Raw genomic sequence first — 20,742 nt, 5'->3', positions numbered from 1 at the left:
ACAACAAACCAGATCTGAAAATGACTTGAGAAACACATATTGCACAGTTGTTTTTCTTAAAAACAATAAATTTACTTTTAATGGAAATAAATAGTAGCAGGTGGGGATTATATAAAAAATTTGAACAGACATGTTACCAAAGAGGACGGTAGTAAATAAGCTTGTGGAAAAAAGGCTCAACACCATTAGTCATTAGAAAAATGCAAGTCAAGCCACAATGTGAAATCATTACGAAACTATCAGAACAGTTGAACTTTAGAAGACTGACCATACCAAGGGTTAGCAAGGATGTGGAACAACTGCTGGTAGGAATTTAAAATGGTCCAACAACTTTGGAAAGGGTTGGACAATTTCTTAAAAAGGTAAGCATATACCTACCACATGATCTAGTCATTTCCTGCTTGGATATTTTTTTTCAAAAGAAATGAAAACATATGTCTCACAAAGACTTATACACAAATGTTCATAGCAACTTAATTTGTAATAACCCCAAACTGCAAACAACTCAGAGGTCCATCAACAGATGAATAGCTAAACAAATTGCACTATATCCACACAATGGAAAACTACTCAGCAATAAAAATGAATGAGCTACTGATCCATGATAACACCTTTGATAAATTTCAAAAAATTATGCTGAGTGAAAGCAGACCCTTCCCCCACAAAAAGGAGTACAGATCATGAGTCCATTTATGTAAAACTCTAGAAAGAGCAAACTTTCACAGTGATAGCAATCAGGTCAGTGATGCCTGGTGTGGATTTGTGGGAGAGGCTGACCTCAAAGGGGCAACAGAAGGAAACCTTCTGGAGCAGTGGCACTGCTCTATATCTTCATTGTTGCGGAAAGGTCACTCACTCCATTTGTCAAAATTCAAAGAAATGGATAACCTCTATGACAATACAGCTTAAAATAAATTTTTAATAAGTGACTTAGTAGGCCATTTTACTATGGCAGAAGTAACACAAAATCCATTTTTAATAAATAAGAACCTAAGATATTTGTTAATTTTACTCAGTTTTTTCTTGATGCTGGCCTATGACATAATATCAAAGTATAATTCATGAAAGGCAAAGTTTAAGAGTTTAGAAAAATGAGGTTCAAGGATAATGATAAATTTATTTTTTTCAAAGATAGAATTTCCAATACCTAGAAAAATGAGTAGACCGCTTATCTGTATGTAATTCCTCAACAAAAATCATTTCTTACAACAATATTTGTGATAAGCATTAAACAGCTGAGTGTTAAATGCAAGAACACAGAATGCAGACAGGATATATTACCTTACGCAGGATAAGGAGTCTAAGCAGGACACATCCAATCTCCGAGTTCCCTCAGAAAATAACAGTCTCCACCAAAAAACAAATAGATGTGCAAGTTCTGTCTTATAGACTTGTATTTTGGAACTCTTCACAAATTCTCTTTATGATAAAATATCAATAAACATATCAGATAAATATGTGCTCAGTTAAGTTTAAATCTCCACATTTTAGTAGAAAATATTATTGCTTACATTTGAGTTACCATCTGGGCTCTAGTATTCTGAAAGAACTGGTTCACCCCATTATTTAGAAAATTATTCACTAATAAGTTTGTCTCAAGCACTATGACAAATAATAGAGATGTATCAGTGAACAAGAGAGATTCACACCTTCATGCAGTTTCTCTGCAATGGTTCAGAATCTCTACCATAAAGCATGGTCACAGTAATTGAAGCCTTAAAAATTTTCAAAACAAATAACTAATTACCATCTTTATCCCTCTCTCCCTTACACACACGCATGCACACACACACACACACATATTTTAGGGCTGCCGAATACAGGAGTTCTACTATAATTTGAATTTGAGATAAACAATCAATAAAATTTTAGTATAAGTATGGCCCAAATACTTTATGAGACATACTTATAATGGAACAATTTATTCACTGTTTATCTGAAATTAAAATTTAGTTGAATGTCCTGGTTGTTGGTTTTTGCTACAGCTAACTATATAACTATATATAAACATATAGTTCTGTGTATGTATATATGTTATATGTATGTATATTGGGGTTTCCAGGTATACACACATGCATGTACCTAACTATATGGTATATGTCATGTGTTATTTTTAAGCAATTTAACTTCTTGGAGAAAACTTCAAGATGAACTGTGTATAAATTATTATCCTAGATAATGAAACATAATACATAATCTGGGATTTAAAGTTCTCTCATATAAATCAATTAAGTGCTTTATGCCAACTACCAAAAATGATTTTCATTTAAAGTAGTTAAATTAAACTATTACAATTAGAAATAACAGGCTATCAGACCAGTTTCCTGAGACGACTGATAGTTCAAGAAAATAAAAAACCCATTAGCACTTATCACAGAGGGGTTCATACAAAAGTGGAATAAAATCACTAAGTCATTGCATAAAAAAAGAAAAGCATTCCCTGTTTTACATATCAAAAATTAATGTCTTTTATGGTAAGAGAGGATCCTAGGGAATGATTGCTGCTACCTACGTCTCTACTCCCAACTCCAGGCTACTCGCCTACTTTGACCAGCCACTTACACCAATGCAGAGGTGGGTATTAGCATACCTCCTGGGTTCTGAGAGCAGAAGAGATAGGAGGCTTTCCCCTGGGGCTGGGCAAGGGCCTGAGACCTGTAACAGTCTTCCCAGGCCAAGAATCAGAGAGCAGAAGTTTTGGGAAAAGCTTGTCTGTCCCCCAGGGGTCTGCTTACCATAGAGAAAGGTCTTTATGCACCACATATTAAGTGTGTCTGATTCCTTCCTCTAGATAAGCCAAGCAAGTGCCGAATGGATATACTATGTCCTCCCTTCCTGAAACTAGACATAAGGAAAGATCGGGAGCCTGCTGGCCACTGAATTGCCAGCCCACGCGGGATTGCCAACACCCATCACTCACCATACTGCTACAAATTGGGGGGTTGCGTCAACCATCCCAGACCACACCAGTCATGTAAAAACCCAGCTAAGGAAGGGCCCAGCAGCCAAAGAGATGTCAGGACAATTACAGTTTCCCAGGTGAATCAAAGAAAAGCTGTTCAAGAAAATTCAAATGAAGCACTTACACACGTGTACAAACAAACATTTTCTGGACCTAAAGCAAGCCATAATTTCCCAATGAAACAATTGGGCACATGAATTGAAGAAGAGGATGATCAATATAATAGCCAAAAAGAGTGGCCTAGAAGACCATACAATAAATAATTCAAGCACAGGCATGTGTAATCATGAAAGGGCAGATATAGCAATCTGAGGATAGGTTTAGTAGACATACTACCTAATAAAAACTCCTGAAAGAGAAATACACTATTAAACTGACCACAAAAAAAAATACTTTCTGTGAGCTGAAGGCAGACCTGAGTCTGCAAACTGAAAGGAATTACTGAGTATTAGGTATGATCCAGGAGAATAAGAACACCCACCCTGGGTATATCCAGGTAACGTCCTGAACTCTTAAAATGAGACTACACATTTTCAAGCAGAAAAATCAAGTTGTCTACATTTAAAAATGATAGCACAGGAAAAAAATGGAATATAATTAATTAGCATAATGGAAAAGTAGAAGAGAACATTCATATTATCAAGGGTAAATGTCATGAATTGTTAAGATGATGAAACCAACAAAAATTGGAAAATAAAAGGCATTATAAAGAAATAAACATAAAGTTAGAGCAAAATGAGTATATCAATCATTACATTAAATATAAATGAGTTGACTTCTTCCACTTAAAGTCAGCAATTATCAGGTTGGTTCAACTGCAAAACTCAAATGCAAACAACTTAAAACAAAGCTGCAAATAAAGGTTAAAGGTACAGGGATAGACAAAAATGTGAAGCAAGTACAAACAGAAAGCAATAACTGATGATATTAATATCAGACATGGTTGATTTGCCCTGTGGTAAGATTTGCATTTGGAAACTAATTCTAACAACAAATTGGAGAGTGGATTGTGGACAAAGCAAGACTAGACAGAAGAAGAAATAATACTAAACAACCATGACTTTAGTAGGTTAATTTGGTTCATATCAAATTAAAATTGAGAACATTTATTCCAAAACTTTGGTACTTTCTAGGAAATGAGCAAAATCAAATAGTATCTAATTTAGTGTGGTTCTCAGCAGCCTTAGTATCAACTCAGAACATGTTAGAAACACAAATTTTAGGGTTACACCTACATTTACAAAAACTGTCTATAGGACCTAGAAGTTTTCAGCGAAATGAGGCCTCCAGGTGATTCTGATGAACATTAAACACTCATTAAGATAATTAGGCTGCTTTCTCTGAAAATTAACTTTCCTCCAGATATACTGATTTATTTCTAATTTATTATTTTCTATGTCCTGGCCTGCTAATGGAAGGTAAGAAGGTTGCATTTAAAAATGGATACCAATTATTTTCTACAAAAGCAATTCCATAGATTACAAAATATTTTCTTTTCAAAAACAATCCTTGCAAAGTTTAACATGTTTGAGAATCCCTGTGTTGTAAACATTCCCAGTAAAAGTTGTCTAAGGCTGAAAATATTTGTTAAAAAATTTAAAAGTCTCTTAAAATAAAAATAAGTCAAAAAGTTAAAAGCACTTAAGAATACCTATAGCTTCATGAAACATTTATACAATTAATTATGTATTTGGCTAAAAATAAAAGGTTGCCCTGACTGGTGTGACTCAGTTGGCTGGGCATCGTCCCACAAAGTGGAAGTTTGCCAGTTCAATTCCCGGTCAGGGCACGTACCTGGGTTTTGGGTTTGGTCCCCATCGGGGTGCATACAAGAAGCAACCAATCAATGTTTCTCTCTCACACTGATGTTATTCTCCATCTCTCTCTCTCCCTCCCTTCCCCTCTCTCTAAAAATAAATAAATAAAATTTATTAAAAAATTAAAGCTTAACAAATTGAAGTTTCAAAAAAGAAAAATAAAGAATAAACTATTTTTTCAAGTTACCTTCCTTGATTATACATCAATAAACTTAAACATAAATTATTAAAGTTTTAATTTTTGGAGGGTTAATCCACATAAAGAAATAAAACAGTGATATTATACACTATATAGAAAGCAGTGATATGGAACAGCAAAAGCTATACTTAGGGTGAACTTGTCATAACAGTCTTCACTATTGAAGAAAAAAAGAGGAAACAAGGAGTCAGTACTCATTACTGGAAAGTAGGAAATGAATGACAGAAGCAACTAAGAAAGATTATTTAAACTACTAGCTGAATTAATAAACTAGAAAATGAAACAAGCCAAAAAAAGCAGAAGTGACAAATAAATTCAAAAGTTAAAAATATTCTACTAGCATTAAATCAGATAAACTCTGTGAACTTGATTAAAGGGAAAGACACGCGACAAACATGCACATGAGAGGGCACTCGGAAAAATATGCAGGATTAAAAATGAAAAAGAAACAAACCACAGATACAGCTGTAATTAAAAGAATTATAAAAGATTATTGCTTGGAATTCTATGGCTACAAATTTGAAAACACAGAAATGAATGATTTTCTAACAAAATATAAATTACATAAATTGCCAATCACTGTAGAAGATGTCTGACTGGTGATTAAGAATCTATTGTGAAAAAAGACACAAAGACCACATGGGTTTAATGTTTAAGTAACAAATGATTCCAATGTTGTTTAAACATTGCCAGGCCATGAGGAGAAAAAAAAAAAAAAAGAAAAAAACCCTCTTAAGTAATTCTATTAAGCCAGATTCATTTTAATCCCAAAGCCTGATAAGAAAAAAAAAAAAAAAAGCCAGACCCATTTCACATAAAAACGCAGATACAAGTATTTTAACTAAAATATTAGCAAATAAAAGGCAGCTTGCTTCTGTCTTACTTAGGTCAGGTCCCCGAGGTAGACTCTGAGATAGAAATCTGCACCTCAAAGATTTTGAGGGGAATGGCTCTGAGGAACAACACCTTTAAGGAAATGAGAGGTGGGGATTGGAGTAGAGAAAGAGGTTGAACTGCAATAGAGTTACAACAGTGGGTTCAGCCTACAACACAGAGAGCCCTGAACCTGTCATGGGAGGCAGACTGTGCATTGAGAGAGCACAACTTTGAGCCATGGGCTTTCCCAACACTCCAGACAGCTGGGAAATAAGTGGCTCCTGACAATGGTGGTGGCATCCGAACAGCACACCACAGAATCCATGAGACTCAAGTGACAAGAGTTTCAAAGAATACAATACAAATAAGTAGAATATATTCTTGATTACAAATGTGGTTTGATATCAAGACATCTATCATTATAATCCCTTGCATCAACAAACTTAAAAAATGTATTAAGATCACATAATTATTAGATAGTGAAAGGTATATGATAAATATGTGAATTCATCAGTCATTTCTGACACACCAACATTGCAGATATGTGAATACATCATACTCTGATTTATGTGTGCATGTTGCCTTTTTTTCTTTCTTAGCTTCCTCTCTTCCTCTTCACCCACGTCAACCCTAGTACAGTAAGAAGACAAAAAATAACTATAATATACTGGCTCTGAATACCCCGTATATTTGTCCCAGATTTGTTTCAGAAAGCAGCATCCTCTACTACCAGGTTCTGTTTCACGCAGACTGGTGCTGGAGAATTTTTTACTTTCATTAAACAAATCTATCTCCCAAGCCATTCTTTTGCTCTCCATTGAACACACAAATATTCTCTGAATATAGTTAATTCCACAAGTATATAAATAAAAATAAGTAAAAGCTAGGAAAATTGGAAAATCATCCAACTGTGGCCATATGTCCAAACAGAAAGCATGCATTTCAGTTGAACTATAGGTTTCCATTTAGAAATTCCCAACCAATTCACCTTTATCAATGGCAAAGTTCCCTGGGCAAACACTTCCTCCCCTGCCCATCAGAGATTTTTTAAAATTATAAAATTGTAAATATGAAAAACAATGTACAGAGTCTAATTCTCTTGAAGATATACAGCACATATTGGAAATTAATCTGTACACTTACCTTTGCAGATTCTATCTGGCGGCTTTATAGATGGAGAATCTCAGTCACTGGGAAAATTCAGCACTTCTAGAGCTAAAAAGCACACCTGGCTTCAGAGACTGCTGGACCGGGTATGGCTCATCTATAGGATTCTCCAAAAATTCTGGAAGCCTACCTATTCTAGGGGCATTTACAACCACACTCACTGAAAGAGCCTGAATGTCGGGGGTGCAGTTTAGTATTTGGCTGCCTGAAATGTTTTCACACGCCCCAGCCCAGGTGTGGATCCTTCGGACCACCAGTTGCAGTTAGGCAGCAGAATTGGTTTCACCAGTTTCCCATATGCAAGCCATGGCAACCTCAAACCAAAAGAATCTTTAGAGGCTGCTCTCTCCCAGAATGTTTCTAGAAATGACTCTGACAAAGTACTTTATGGTCTGTCAGAGTAGTTTATTTTCCCTTTGTGGGCAGAGCTTTGATAATAGAAGTTTTCTTGATACTCATTGAATAGGAGTCAACTGAATTTCAAGTTTAACATCTGCAACCTAACTCAGCCTCAAACACTGACATCTGAGTACTGGCGACTTATTACCCTTTTTCCTCTGGACAGCAGCTGAATGAGCACCACTAAGATTTTTCTCCTATAACTTCCTTTTTTCAATGCTTTTAATTCTAACTATTCTCTCTTCAAATTTGTCCATTTTTCATATATGTAAAGCTAAGTTAATATTTGATGGGAAAATTTTAGTAGATTGTTGATAGCCAGATCCTTGACTTAGTTTGATATTACATGAAATAAAACAAAACAGCCCTAAAACTGTGCCTCAACTATGTAATATTTGGGGTAATTTTTAGAAATTTTAAGAATCAAGAAGAAAACCAAGTTTTGTTTTTTGTTTAGTGTTTGCTTGTTTTTACATAGAAGAAAGAGCTAGCAAAAGTAGACAGCACTCACTGGTAACAAGCAGCTGGGGCAGTCATGCCATTGGGCACAGAAGATTGACTGGATGAGCTTTTTCGACCCTCTTTCAGCTCTGTATTATCAACACATGGCTCATGTGACAAAAGATACTTCTTCATATGTTATCTTCTACTGGCACTAAGAACATTTCCAAAGAAATGTAAATGATTTTGAAGGTCCACTGATCTTCAATTCTTTATAAGAAACAGATTATTTTTTAACATTGAGATAATTGATTTCATATTTTCCATCCATTTGGTGCTACTTTCCCAAGACTTTATTTTTTTATTTTAATTCTCCACAAATTCTTTGCTGAAAACTATAATTACACTTAACTACAGAGAAGTAGTTAGATGGTGCATGCATAACTTTTATGTTTTAATTCATTCCTTTGTTAAATCAGAGTAATATGTCTCTACTCAACTGGTCTAAGGACCAAGGTCAATTTGGTTAAGCTGCAATGTTAAAACAACCCAAGCACATTATATTGAATAATTCTTGCTGACATTACTGTAATTGACAATGTGAGGGTTTTTTTTAAGAAATAAAATAAAGACCAAAGGCAATCATGTTAAGTGACATTGAATTACGGACAAAGAATCTAGATAGAAGTTTAACAATAGTGATGTGCAAGCTTCTAAAATGCAATATGGCACTGCAATTATTCTCTTTTTGGCATAAAGAGAATAATTATGATGTATTCTGGCTTACCTGCAGTCCTACTCTTGGAGTATTCTGTGGCTATTTCTGCACAGGAAGTAAAATCATTTTATCAGTCCTGATCACTCAAAACTCACTAATAAGTGAGTTTTATTTATTGATCAAATTGACCACTGTTCTTTCTACTTACGAAATGTTTTGCCTATGTTCTTTTCATTCAACACTCACTCATTCCTTTCACTTACTCTACAAATATGGAAGATTTCTTCTCAGCAGCACTGGAATTTGTATGTAAGAGAAACTGGTGGACAACTGTCTGCTGGGAACTGGGAATGGGGAGAAGCAAACACTGTTTCACTTAGTTGTATGTTAATTGAAAGGAGGTTTGTGAGAGTGATTGAATTTATGGTGGAGGGTTCTGAAATTAGAGAGGGTTTAGCAGGACTAATAGATGAGCCAGAAATCAAGATTCCTGGAGAGGAATCATGTCACACTCTGAATTGGGACTACCTACCAGGGTAGAATATAACTTAACTCAGGATTCACAGACAGATAAAGGAAAGAGGAGGACATGGAATATATGATTGATGAGAACCACGGGGTTCTACTAGATACATCTGAGTAAGGTGCATCCTTTTGGCATGCATTGATTGCCCCATTAATGCTGCAGTTGAGTACCACACAGGGAGCCCTAAGCCTCAGTAGTAAGAAATACAGCCACTTGAGTCCCTGTATAACATTATGCTGAAGATTGTCCATGAAACTTATGTGTTACAGGGCCCTTTCACCACTCTAATTGCGATATGCACACAAACCTTTGTAGAGTTTCCAATTCATGTTGCTTAGTTGGCAATACAATAAAAAGCTTCTAATGGAAGAGAGGATGGAAGAGAAAATATGTCCTCTCTGTGTCCTTTTTATAGACAGGGTGAAAACTCCACTATTAAGATGCTGAGATTTTGCTGTTTTCCTTTCACTTTGCTAGAAGATTTCTCTTGCTATGTGTTCACAACTGTGGTTTAGAAAGTATGTCCTGTGCTCATATTTGCCTTTCCTTGTCTCTTAAGAGGCAACATGTAGGGGACCATGTTATTGGACTGAAGATCACAATTACCAGTGCTAGAACTATTAGTTTTTTTAAAAGAATATTTTATTGATTATGTTATTACAGTTGTCCCAATTTTTCTACCTTTGTCCCCCTCTGCCCTTTTTCATCTTCCCTCCAAGTTCATGTCCAGGGGGGTGTGCATATAAGTTCTTTGGTTTCTTCATTTCTTATACTATTCTTCACATCTCCCTGTCTATTTTGTACCTACAAATTATGCTTTTTTATCTCTGCACCTTTTTTCCCTTCTCCCCTTCCCCTTCCTAGCTGATAACCCTCGAAATGATCTCCATATCTATGATTCTGTTCCTGTTCTGTTTGTTTACTTAGTTCGTTTGTTTTAGATTTAGTTGATAGGTATGAATCTGTTGCCATTTTAATGTTCATAGTTTTGATCTTTTTCTTTTTCTTAAATAAGTCCCTTTAACATTTCATGTAATAATTGTTTGGTGATGATGAACTCCTTTAGTTTTACCTTTTCTGGGAAGCTCTTGATCTGCCCTTCCATTCTAAATGACAGCCTTGCTTGGATAAAGTAACTTAGGTTGTAATAGGTCCTTGCTTTTCATCACTTTGAATACTTCTTGCCTGTCCCTTCTTGCCTACAAAGTTTCTTTTGAGAAACCAGCTGACAGTCTTATGCATACTCCTTCATAGGTAACTCTCTGCTTTTCTCTTGCTGCTTTTAAATTTCTTCATCTTTAACCTTTGTCATTTTAATTATGATGTGTCTTGGTGTGGTCCTATTGGGGTCCAACTTGTTTGGGACTCTCTGTGCTTCCTGGACTTGTGTGTCTATTTCCATCACTAAATGAAGGAAGTTTTCTTGTATTATTTTTTCAAGTAAGTTTTCAACCTCTTGCTCTTCCTCTTCTTCTGGCATCCCTATCATTCGGATGTTGGCACATTTGGAGATATCCCAGAGTCTTCTTATACTGTCCTCATTTTTTTGAATTCTTGTTTCTTCTTTCAGTTCTGGTTGAATGCTTATTTCTTCCTTATGTTCCAACTCATTGATTTGAATCCTGGCTTCATCCCCTCCACTGCTGGTTCTTTGTAGATTTTTCTTTATTTCACTTACTGTATTCTTCATTTATTCCCGGGTCTTTTTTATGTTGTTCCTGTACTCCATGAGTTCTTTGAGCATCCTGATCACCAGTGTTTTGAACTCTGCATTTGATAGGTTGGCTATCTCCATTTTGCTTAGTTCATTTTTCAGAGTTTTGTTCTGTTCTTTCATTTGGGCTATATTTCTTTGTCTCCTCAATTTGTCAGCCTCCCTGTGTTTGTTTCTGTGTTTTAGGAAGAGCTGCTTTGACTCCCTGTAAAAGGCACCTGTCTGGGTGGTTGTGGCTTCTTTAAATACTTGGTTGTCAAACTTCCACACAGTTCTATTTTCTGACAGTTTTGGGTGTTATTTGTTTTGAGATTTAGTTGTAATTTTTTTTTTTTGTGGTTGCACGAGGAGTTGAAGACTGTCTACCTGCACCTCTATCTTGACCAGAAGTCTAGTTTTATTAGTTTTTAAATGCATAACTTCAAACAGGTCATTTTACCACTCTAAGCTCCATTTATAAAATGAAAGAATTACTAATTCTTTAGTTTCCCCCCTATTTTTAGTACTTATTTGAAGTGGAATTTTATTTTTTTTTTTAAAACCCAACATATAAAACAGGTTAAACTGGACTCCCTTAATCTGAAGTGGGGAAACAACAGGTTGTATGTGGAGCCCTATCCATTTGATCCCATGCTCTCCCACTGCACTTCTGCTGTGTTAACCTCCAAGTCACTTCACTGGGACACTGTGAACTCATTTTAAGAAGCACCACCAATCTTGGTGAACCTTTCCAGATCTAAATTCTGCAATTCAATTATGTTACTTCATTCTTCTCCACTTGGATGCACAGCATCTGGCTCAATTTCAATTAGTGTGTGAAATGTCAGAGAAATAGAAAGGCAGAAAGTAAAAAATGTTGCATAATGTAAAAAAGAAAAACACGTTTTTCCTAACTACCAGCAGGAAGTAGATTGCAAATCTCTGTAGGAATGTTTGTTAAACTGGTTTGAATCCCACTGTTAGATCTGCAGGCATCACCTTCTGGGTTTGGATCTCTGAGCCTCTCCTTCAATGCTAATGTGAAGATGACCTCTCCCTACAGACTTAGGCTTGCCCAGTTCCCAAGCCATCCTCAAAGGAGGAGGGATCTAGACCAATGAACCTAGCCACACCTCTACCTATCATTCCATCTTGCAGCATCATGAACTGTCATCCAGAATTGAGCAGCATAACCAATTCTGTAGTGCCCCTATGTATCCATAAGGCCTGTCCATAGCCAGCTGAATAAAGGGCCAGGAGCAGTATAAGAAAGCTCCAGTGCAAAGAAAACAATTTAAAAAGTAATATTCTCATTTCTTGACCATTAACTATATGCCAGAGCCTTGTGCTAAGAGCTTTAATTACTATGCGTATAGTAGCAACAATCCTGCAAGGCAGGTTTTATTATCCCCTACCTCTCCTCACAGGTGAAAAAAACTGAGGTTCAGAGTTTTTTTAGACACAAAGACAATATCTAGCACACCAAAAATGAGCCCCCAGGTAACTACAGTATCTCCTCTCTCCACTCCCATTGGAATTATGCTTGGAATGCCAACCGGCTTGGCTAAGACCCAGAGATTTTGACAGATCCTTGCAACAATGGGTGACTGGTCTCCTGGTCTCTTCCTTGGTGCAGCTGACAAATTGGCCACAGAGAGTCCATCAACCAAATATAGGCAATTTACTCATAAAATCATCTACTGTTTAAAATACCACTAGATGTTTAGAAAATATTTTAGATCACTGACTATAGTGGAAAGTAATTTACATTATGGAAGCAATCATTTAATCACTGCAATTAGCCAAATTATTACCTATTCAGCTAATTGTCTTTTGATGATGTAATTTAAAAAATTAAACATTATATTATTCTAGCCAATGACAAATTCTTATTTCATAATTTCCCAATGAAAAGTGTAATTTACTATACCGTACAGTATAATTTTCTACAGAAATTAAGTTTCATTTTATTCTTAATTACAGGCTAAATCTTCCCTCAACTATCATGACCTGTACATCCAATGAGAGAACTTAGCCTTTCAGGAAAAATGTAGTTGTGGAGGCTAAAACAAAGGCGGTCAAGTTTTTTTCAGATGTTAAGAAAGTGCTGACTTTCTGTACAAAAAAATGCTACCATCAACCTAGCAGTACTTCTCAACTAAAAGCACATTAGAATCCTCTGTGGATCTTAAAACAAACAAACAACAACAAAAAAACCTTCTTGCCCAGGGTTCATCCTTAGAGATTCTGATTTAATTGGCCTCAGGTGTGCCCATCATGCTTTAAAAATCTTCCCAGGACATCCTAGTGTGCAGCCAGAGTTGAGCACCTCAGAAAAGGTAATTTAAGCCTGTGTTGTCTTCAGTTGCAGTTTTGTTTTGTTTTCAGGGTAGTTGCTGGTAGGTAGAGTCAAGAAGCATTATGGTGGGCATCTGGAAGCAAAAACCAGTGTTACAAGAATGAACACAGGAGACCCAGATAGCCAACATCACTGTAGGTTTGTAACTTAGAGAATGAGGAGTTTGCAGTGATAGAAAGTTGAGACTTAAGCTAGCAGGCCAAGATTCTAGATAGCCACACTCATTTGGCAGGTGTACTGGTATCATTTGTCAGGGGCTTGCAAAACAGTCAAGAATTTGAGTAGCTTATTTATCTGCCTTGGGACTGCATCTTGGGTCTTAAAGCTAAAGGTAAATAGTTAGGGGCTCAGCATAAAATGCTAAGCCAAAGTAAATCTTTGAGTAGAAGCTATAGCCATAGCTAAGACACTGTGATTCCACTGTATTCATTAAAGTGTGCAAATACGCACGTGACACTTACCAGGCCCTAAGTAATGTGCTTCCGTTATCAAAAAGTTGAATGACAAGTGGTTTCAGCCCCAGGGGCTCACAGTCCAGTGATATTCTCTACTCTCTGACATTACCTACAGGAAGAATGGAGGAGCCTTGGCTACATAGGCTCAGTCCTCAGTGAGAAAGCAAGCATGGCTGGGAGGCTGTCTGCAGCCACTGACAATGTTTCTATGAAGGAAGTTCAAGGACCTTGATATTTTATATATGATAAACAGTTAACATAACAAACCCAGGCAGTCCAAAAAGAGTGTGAAAACTGAGCACAGAGCTCAAGGGGAGGCACACATGAGTTGTTCTTTTTAAAACAACTTTATTGAGGCATAATTGACACACAGTCAACTGGAGATTTTTGAAGTATTCAGTTCGATGTTTGATATTTCTGTGAGATCAGCAACACACATATGTTCAGGATAAAGAACATATCCATCACCTTCAAAAGTTTCCTCCATGAAAAATACACAAAGACATAGAGGCTAAATAACATGGTACTAAAGCATGAATGGGTTAACAATGAGATCAAGGAAGAAATCAAAAGACCCCTTGAACAAATATTGGACACTGCAAAAAATTCATAGCATTACAGGCCTGCCTTAAGAAAAAAACCCCTCAAATAATCTAACTTTACAATTAAAGGAACTAGAAAAAGAACAAAAATGAAGCCAAAAGTGAGTAGAAGAAAGGGAATGATCTTTTGATGAAGATCAGAGCAGAAATTAGCAAAATGGAGCCTTAAAAAAAAAATACAAAAGATCAAATGAACCAAGAGCTGGTTCTTTGAAAAGATGAAAAGATTGACAAACGTTTAACCAGACTCATCCATAAAAAAATAGAGAGGTCCTAAATAAATGAAATCAGACATGAAAGAGAAGTAACAACTGATACCAAAGAAATACAAAGCATTATAAGAAAATATTATGAAAACTATATGCCAACAAGTTGCACTATCTGGATAAAATGGATAAATTTTGAGAAACATACATACTTCCGAAGTTGAATCAGGAAGAATCAGAATATCTGAATAGACAGATTACAATGAATAACATTGAAGCAGAAATGTTAAAAAATAAACAAACAAACAAAAACTCTCCCAACAAACAGAAGTCTTGGACAGAATGGCTTAGCAGAAAAGACTCCCAGGCTCATTTTATGAGGCCCGCAGTAACCTAATTCCAAAACCAGATAAAGAATCTACAAAGAAAGAAAATTGCATGCCAATTTCCTTGATGAACGTAGATGCTAAAATTCTCAACAAAATACTAGAAACCAAATTCAATAATACATTAAAAAGATCATATACCATGATCAAATGGGATTTATTTTGGGAATGCAAGGTTGGTACAATATCTGCAAACCAATAAACATGATACACCACATTAATAAGATGAAGAATAAAAACCACATGATCATATCAGTAGAAGCAGAAAAAGTATTTGATAAAATCCACTACTGATTTATGATAAAAACTCTCAGCAAAAATGGGAATAGAGGGAATACACCTCGATGTAATAAAGGCCATATATGACAAATCCACAGCCAACATTATACTTAATGGATAAAAATTAAAAGCATTTCCCTTATGATCAAAACAAAATGGTGATGTCCACATTCACCACTCTTATTCAACATAGTACTGGGAGTCCTAGCCACAGCAATCAGACAAGAAGAAATAAAAGGCATCTAAATTGGAAAGGAAGAAGTAAAACTGTCATTATTTGCAAATGACATGATATTGTATATAGAGAACTGATGAATGAATTCAATAAAGTAGCAAGATACAAAATAAATATACAGCAATCAGTTGCATTTCTAAATACCAATAATGAACTATCAGAAAGGGAAACTAAAAAAACAATCCCGGGTGGAAGCAAGGGAGGGAAGTGGGTTTGGCTGCGGTGGGGGGGAGTAATAGGGGGGAAATGCAGACAACTGTAGTTAAACAACAATAAAATAATTTTAAAAATAAAAAATAAAACAATCCCATTTACAGTTTCATAAATTAAATAAAATACCTAGGAATAAATTTAACCAAGGATGTAAAAGATCTGTACTGAGAAAATTATAAAACACTGAAGAAAAAGATGATACCAATAAGTGGAAGCATACACTGTGTTCATGAACTGGAAGAATTAACATCATTAAAATACCCATAACACCCAAAGCAATTTATAGGCTCAATACAATTCCTATCAATACACCAATGGCATATTTCACACAACTAGAACAAAAATTCTGAAAATCTATATGGAACCACAAAAGACACTGGGTAGGCACAGCAATACTGAGAAAGAAGAACAAAGTTGGAGGAATAATGTTACCTGATATCTAACTATACTACAAGACCATAGTTATCATCAAAACAGCATGGTACTGGCATGAAAACAGACATATAGATCAATGGAAAAGAATACAGAGCCCAGAAATAAACCCATACCTTTATGGTCAATCAATATATGACAAAGGAGGCATGAACATACAATGGGGTAAAGACAGTTTCCTCCATAAAGTGTGTTGGGAAAATTGGACAGATACATGCAAAAACAAAAATGAAACTAGACCACCTTCTTACACCAAACACAAGAGTAAACTTAAAATGGATTAAAGACTAAATGTTACACTTCAAACCATAAAAATCCTAGAAGAAAAATAGACAGTAAAATATGGGACATTTCTCACAGCACTATTTTTTCTGATATATCTCCATGGGAAAGGGAAACAAAAGAAAAAAAATAAAAATGGGACTACATTCAACTAAAAAGGTTTTGCACAGCCAAGGGAACAATCAACAAAAGGAAAAGACAGCATGCTGAATGGGAGAACATATTTGCTAAAGATTTTTATGATAAGAGGTTAATACCCAAAATTTATTAAAAAATCTTATAAAACTCAATACCAATAAATAAACAAACAAACAAACAATCCAATTAAAAATGGGCAAAGGACCTGAACAGACTTCTCCAAAGAGGACATACAGATGGCCATTAGACATATAAAAGATGCTCAATGTCACCAATCATCAGAGAAATTCAAATTAAAACCACAATGAGATATCACCTCAAACCTGTCAGAATGGCTATCATCAATACATCAACAAACAACAAATGCTGGCAAGGATGTAGAGAAAGGGGAACACTTTTGCACTGTTGGTGGGAATACAGATTGGTGCAGCCACTGTGGAAAGCAGTGTGGAGAAACCTCGAAAAATTAAAAATGGATCTGCCTTTTGACCTAGCGATCCCACTTCTGGGACTATATCCAAAGAAATCCAAAACACCAATTTGAAAGAATATATGTATCCTTACATTCATTGCAGCGTTATTTACAACAGCCAAGATTTGTAAGCAGCCCAAGTGTCCATCAGTAGATGAGTAGACAAAAAAGCTGTGGCACATTTACACAATGGAATACTACTCAGCTATAAAAAAAGAAAATCTTACCTTCTGGTACAATATGGATGAATCTGGAGTGTATTTTGCTAAGTGAAATAAGTCAGACAGAGAAAGACAAATACCATATGATTTTACTTATATGTGAAATCTAATGAATAAAATAAACTAACAAACAAAATAGAAACAAACTTATAGATACAGAGAATAGACTGACAGCTGTCAGAGAACAGGAGTGTTGGGGGGATGGATGGAAAGGGCAAAGGGATTAACCAAAAAAAAAAAAGAAAAACTCATGGACACAGGACACAGACAATAGTACGGTAATTACCAGGGGGAAGGAGGGTGAGGGGACATAGAAGAGGGTAAAGAGGGGATAAAAAGAAGTTTCCTCTTGCACCTTTGTAATGTTAATTCTTCCCTCTATACCTCCCTCCATTCTAAAGCAACCACTTATCAGTTTCCTATCACTAGATTAGTTTGCATTTTTTAGAATTTCATGTAAATGGAATCATACAGTATGTACTCTTTTTTGTCTGAGTTTTCAATCAGCATAATTACTTGGGGGGACCCTCAAAAAAGAATTTATTTTTAAAAAATTGTGTATTTATTCTTACATGTTTAAACTTCAGTCACCTTCAAAGTACTCTACATTTGATGCAATACACCTATCGTTTTTTCCACTGCTCAAAACAGTTTTTGAACTTATCAATTTTGATGCCTTTTATTGATTCTGCCTTTTTTTTGTTTCACCTCTTCCACATTGGCAAAATGTTTCCCTTTGAGGACTTTTTCATCTGGGAAACAAAAAGGTCATTGAGGGCAAAATCAGATGAATAGGGAGAGTGGGGTACAGGGGTCGTGATGTTTTTCAGTCAAAAACTGCTGAACACTCTGCCTGATGCGGGCAGGTGTGCTCATAAGTCAACTATCACAATATGGCCAAATGCATTAAAAGTGTCTTCAAAAAAAAAAAAATTCACTGAAGCCAAATGCAGCCTCTCACAACAATGCCAGCTGGCACACTGATACAGATGGATTCCTAGAACATTCACCTAGCAGGGGAAGCCTGTACTACAAGGGGCCCACCCTCCAGAATATAATTCCGAGGGGGTTTTTTTTGGGGGGGGCTTGTATTTGAAGATTCAACAATGTTAATGGGTGGATCAAAAATTCACTCTTTTTTATTGCTGAATAGTAGTTCGTTGTATGTGCAGACCATGATTTGTTTATCCAATCACTTGTTGGTAGATATTTTGGACATTACAAATGAAGCTGCTATGAATATTCATGTACATGGCTGTCTTTTATCTTGGATATATAGGCAGAAAATATCTATCTGTGGTAGGTGTAAGTTTATTTCATGTGCTTATTAACCATCACCTAGCTTCTTTGGTGAAATGCCTGTTCAAATCTTTCATCTATCTCTTTTAATTAGGTTGTTGTTTTCTTGACTATTGAGTTTTAATAGTTCCACATAATATTCTAGTCACAAGTCCTTTGTCAGGAATATGATTTACAAATATTTTCTCCCAGCTGCTGAATTATCATTTTATTTTCTTAATGGTGTCTTTTGAAGAGCAGAAGTTTCTAATTTTGAAGAAGTCTAATTTATGAATTTCTTATTTTATGGATCAAATTTTGATGTCATACCCCATTTCTGATTACTATAACTTTAGAGTATAATCAGGTATTATTAAGCTCCTACCATGGTTCTATTTAAAAATTGTTTTGGAAATTCCAGATCCTTTGCATTTATTTGAAATCTTTATTTCCTTAACATAATGTTTAGTTGTATAAATTTTCCCCTTAAATATTACTTTAAATCTCACAAATTTTGATGTGTTGCTGTTTTCAATCAGTTCCAAAAACTTTCTCATGCTCGTTTTAATTTCTTCAATCTATAGATTTTTGACGCCAGGCAATATCTGTAGATTTTACACACATCTATTTCTGATTTCAAACTTAATTCCATTGTGGTCAGAGAACATACTTTGACCTGAATACTTCTAAATTTATTGAAACTTTTTTTTTTTGGTTTTCACATTTTTATTGGGGACTATAGGGAGGGGATGTCCTTCTGGTCGGTGGAGGTGTTCACAGTTTCTTCAGCCACTCCAGGCTTAGGCCCTGGGGGTCCTGGGGGCGGCTGGCCACGTCGGGCATGTTCCCATCATCTCGGACGGGCACTGGGTAGTTGTAGGGTGTGACCTTGTTGATCATGGCAGCATACCTGGTGTAGGGGCGAGGCCCCCGATGGTGAAGGACGCAAGCAGCACCGGCTCCTTGGCCCAGGCATTCTCCAGGAAAAGGCGGCGAGTCTCCTGGCCATCTTGGTCTCAGTGGCGGCGGCAGCAGAGGCTATTGAAACATTTTTATTGTCCAGAATATGACCTACCTTGATAAATGTTCTGTGTGCAACTTGAAAAGAATATATATTCTCCCTTTGTTGGATGTACTAGTCAATAAATTTCTCTACATAATCATCCATTTATTATTAGGTTTTATAACTGAGACCAGTTATAGAAACTTCCAAAGGTTTTTGTGTCATCTTTTAGAAAAATAATTTTTTTCTTATAGTTTTCTTTGAATAAATTGCTTGTTTTGCAATTTCTTATGCTGGCCAAGCATTATCCTTAGTTTCTAAATGACGTGCTAAACAATGGATTGGCATCAGAGAGTTAGATACTAGCCCATACAGAATTTGGAATTACTGGGCTCTCTAATCTGGAAGAATATTACTAATTCTTAGTTCTATGTACTTATAAACATAGACTCAGTAATTATTTATTGGTATGACTTTGAGGCAATTTTTGTCAGTATGTTAAAAATCAAGATTGCAATAACAGCCAGAATTGGAAGCAATATAAATGATGTAGGATGAATAAAATTGCTTTAATATATTATAATGTATTTACAAAAATGTATATTATGCAGTCATTAAAATTGTTCCAAGTACTCTTTTAAGAGCTTTACATGATTATGTCACTCAATCCTAACAATTTTACCTTATGACATAAGCCTATTATTTTCTCCATTTTACAGATGAAAAAACTGAAACAGAAAGGCCATATAGTGGACTCAAGATTCAAGCAGTCCAACTCCAGAACAATACATATCCTTATCCACCATTCTATGCCCCAATAATTTCATTATGTAGAAAAAATTAGAGATATTTTAAGCAGAAATATTATGAAACAATTCATTTATTATTTTCCTATGCTTATTAAAACAAAGAAAGGGTAGAGAGTACATTCAATTTATGTAGCATGCTATGTGTAGGTGACACAATTGTAGGTGGTTTTAATTTTCTTCTTTGTGATTTTCTTTTGTATTTTGTCTTTTTTAAAACAAAGAACATGTATTTTACAGAGGACATTTTTAAAGTGTTTTAAAGAAAAAACCCTATGTCACATGAGTTCATTAACTTTGAAGTGAGTTATTAGCAGATGCCAAATTCACTCCTAAACTTATTCTTCATACGACTCAAAAAGATTACAAATGTCTGAAGATAATCAGATTCTCTAACTTCCTCACAAAACTGAAATTCATAATCAGGAGAGGCAGGTTTTATGCAAATTACTTCTGGCTGTCAGGCATGATTTTCAAAGCTGCAATCAGAATTTACGAACGTTAAAAGACACATCCCATGTAATGCTAGGCTAACCCCACATTCTACCTCAGGGCTGACTGTCCCTTTAGCTATCCA

At 35.6% G+C, this 20,742-nt stretch overlaps 1 pseudogene; it reads right to left on the bottom strand.

Moving 5' to 3' along the window:
• Positions 1 to 19,105: 19,105 nt before the first annotated feature.
• LOC112319225 (NADH dehydrogenase [ubiquinone] 1 alpha subcomplex subunit 3 pseudogene) lies at positions 19,106 to 19,365 on the bottom strand (annotated as a pseudogene).
• Between the last annotated feature and the right edge of the window lie 1,377 nt (positions 19,366 to 20,742).

This window comes from Desmodus rotundus, chromosome 11, assembly GCF_022682495.2.
Source record: "Desmodus rotundus isolate HL8 chromosome 11, HLdesRot8A.1, whole genome shotgun sequence".
Lineage (NCBI taxonomy): Eukaryota > Metazoa > Chordata > Mammalia > Chiroptera > Phyllostomidae > Desmodus > Desmodus rotundus.
This window is presented reverse-complemented; position numbering and strand designations above follow the sequence as displayed.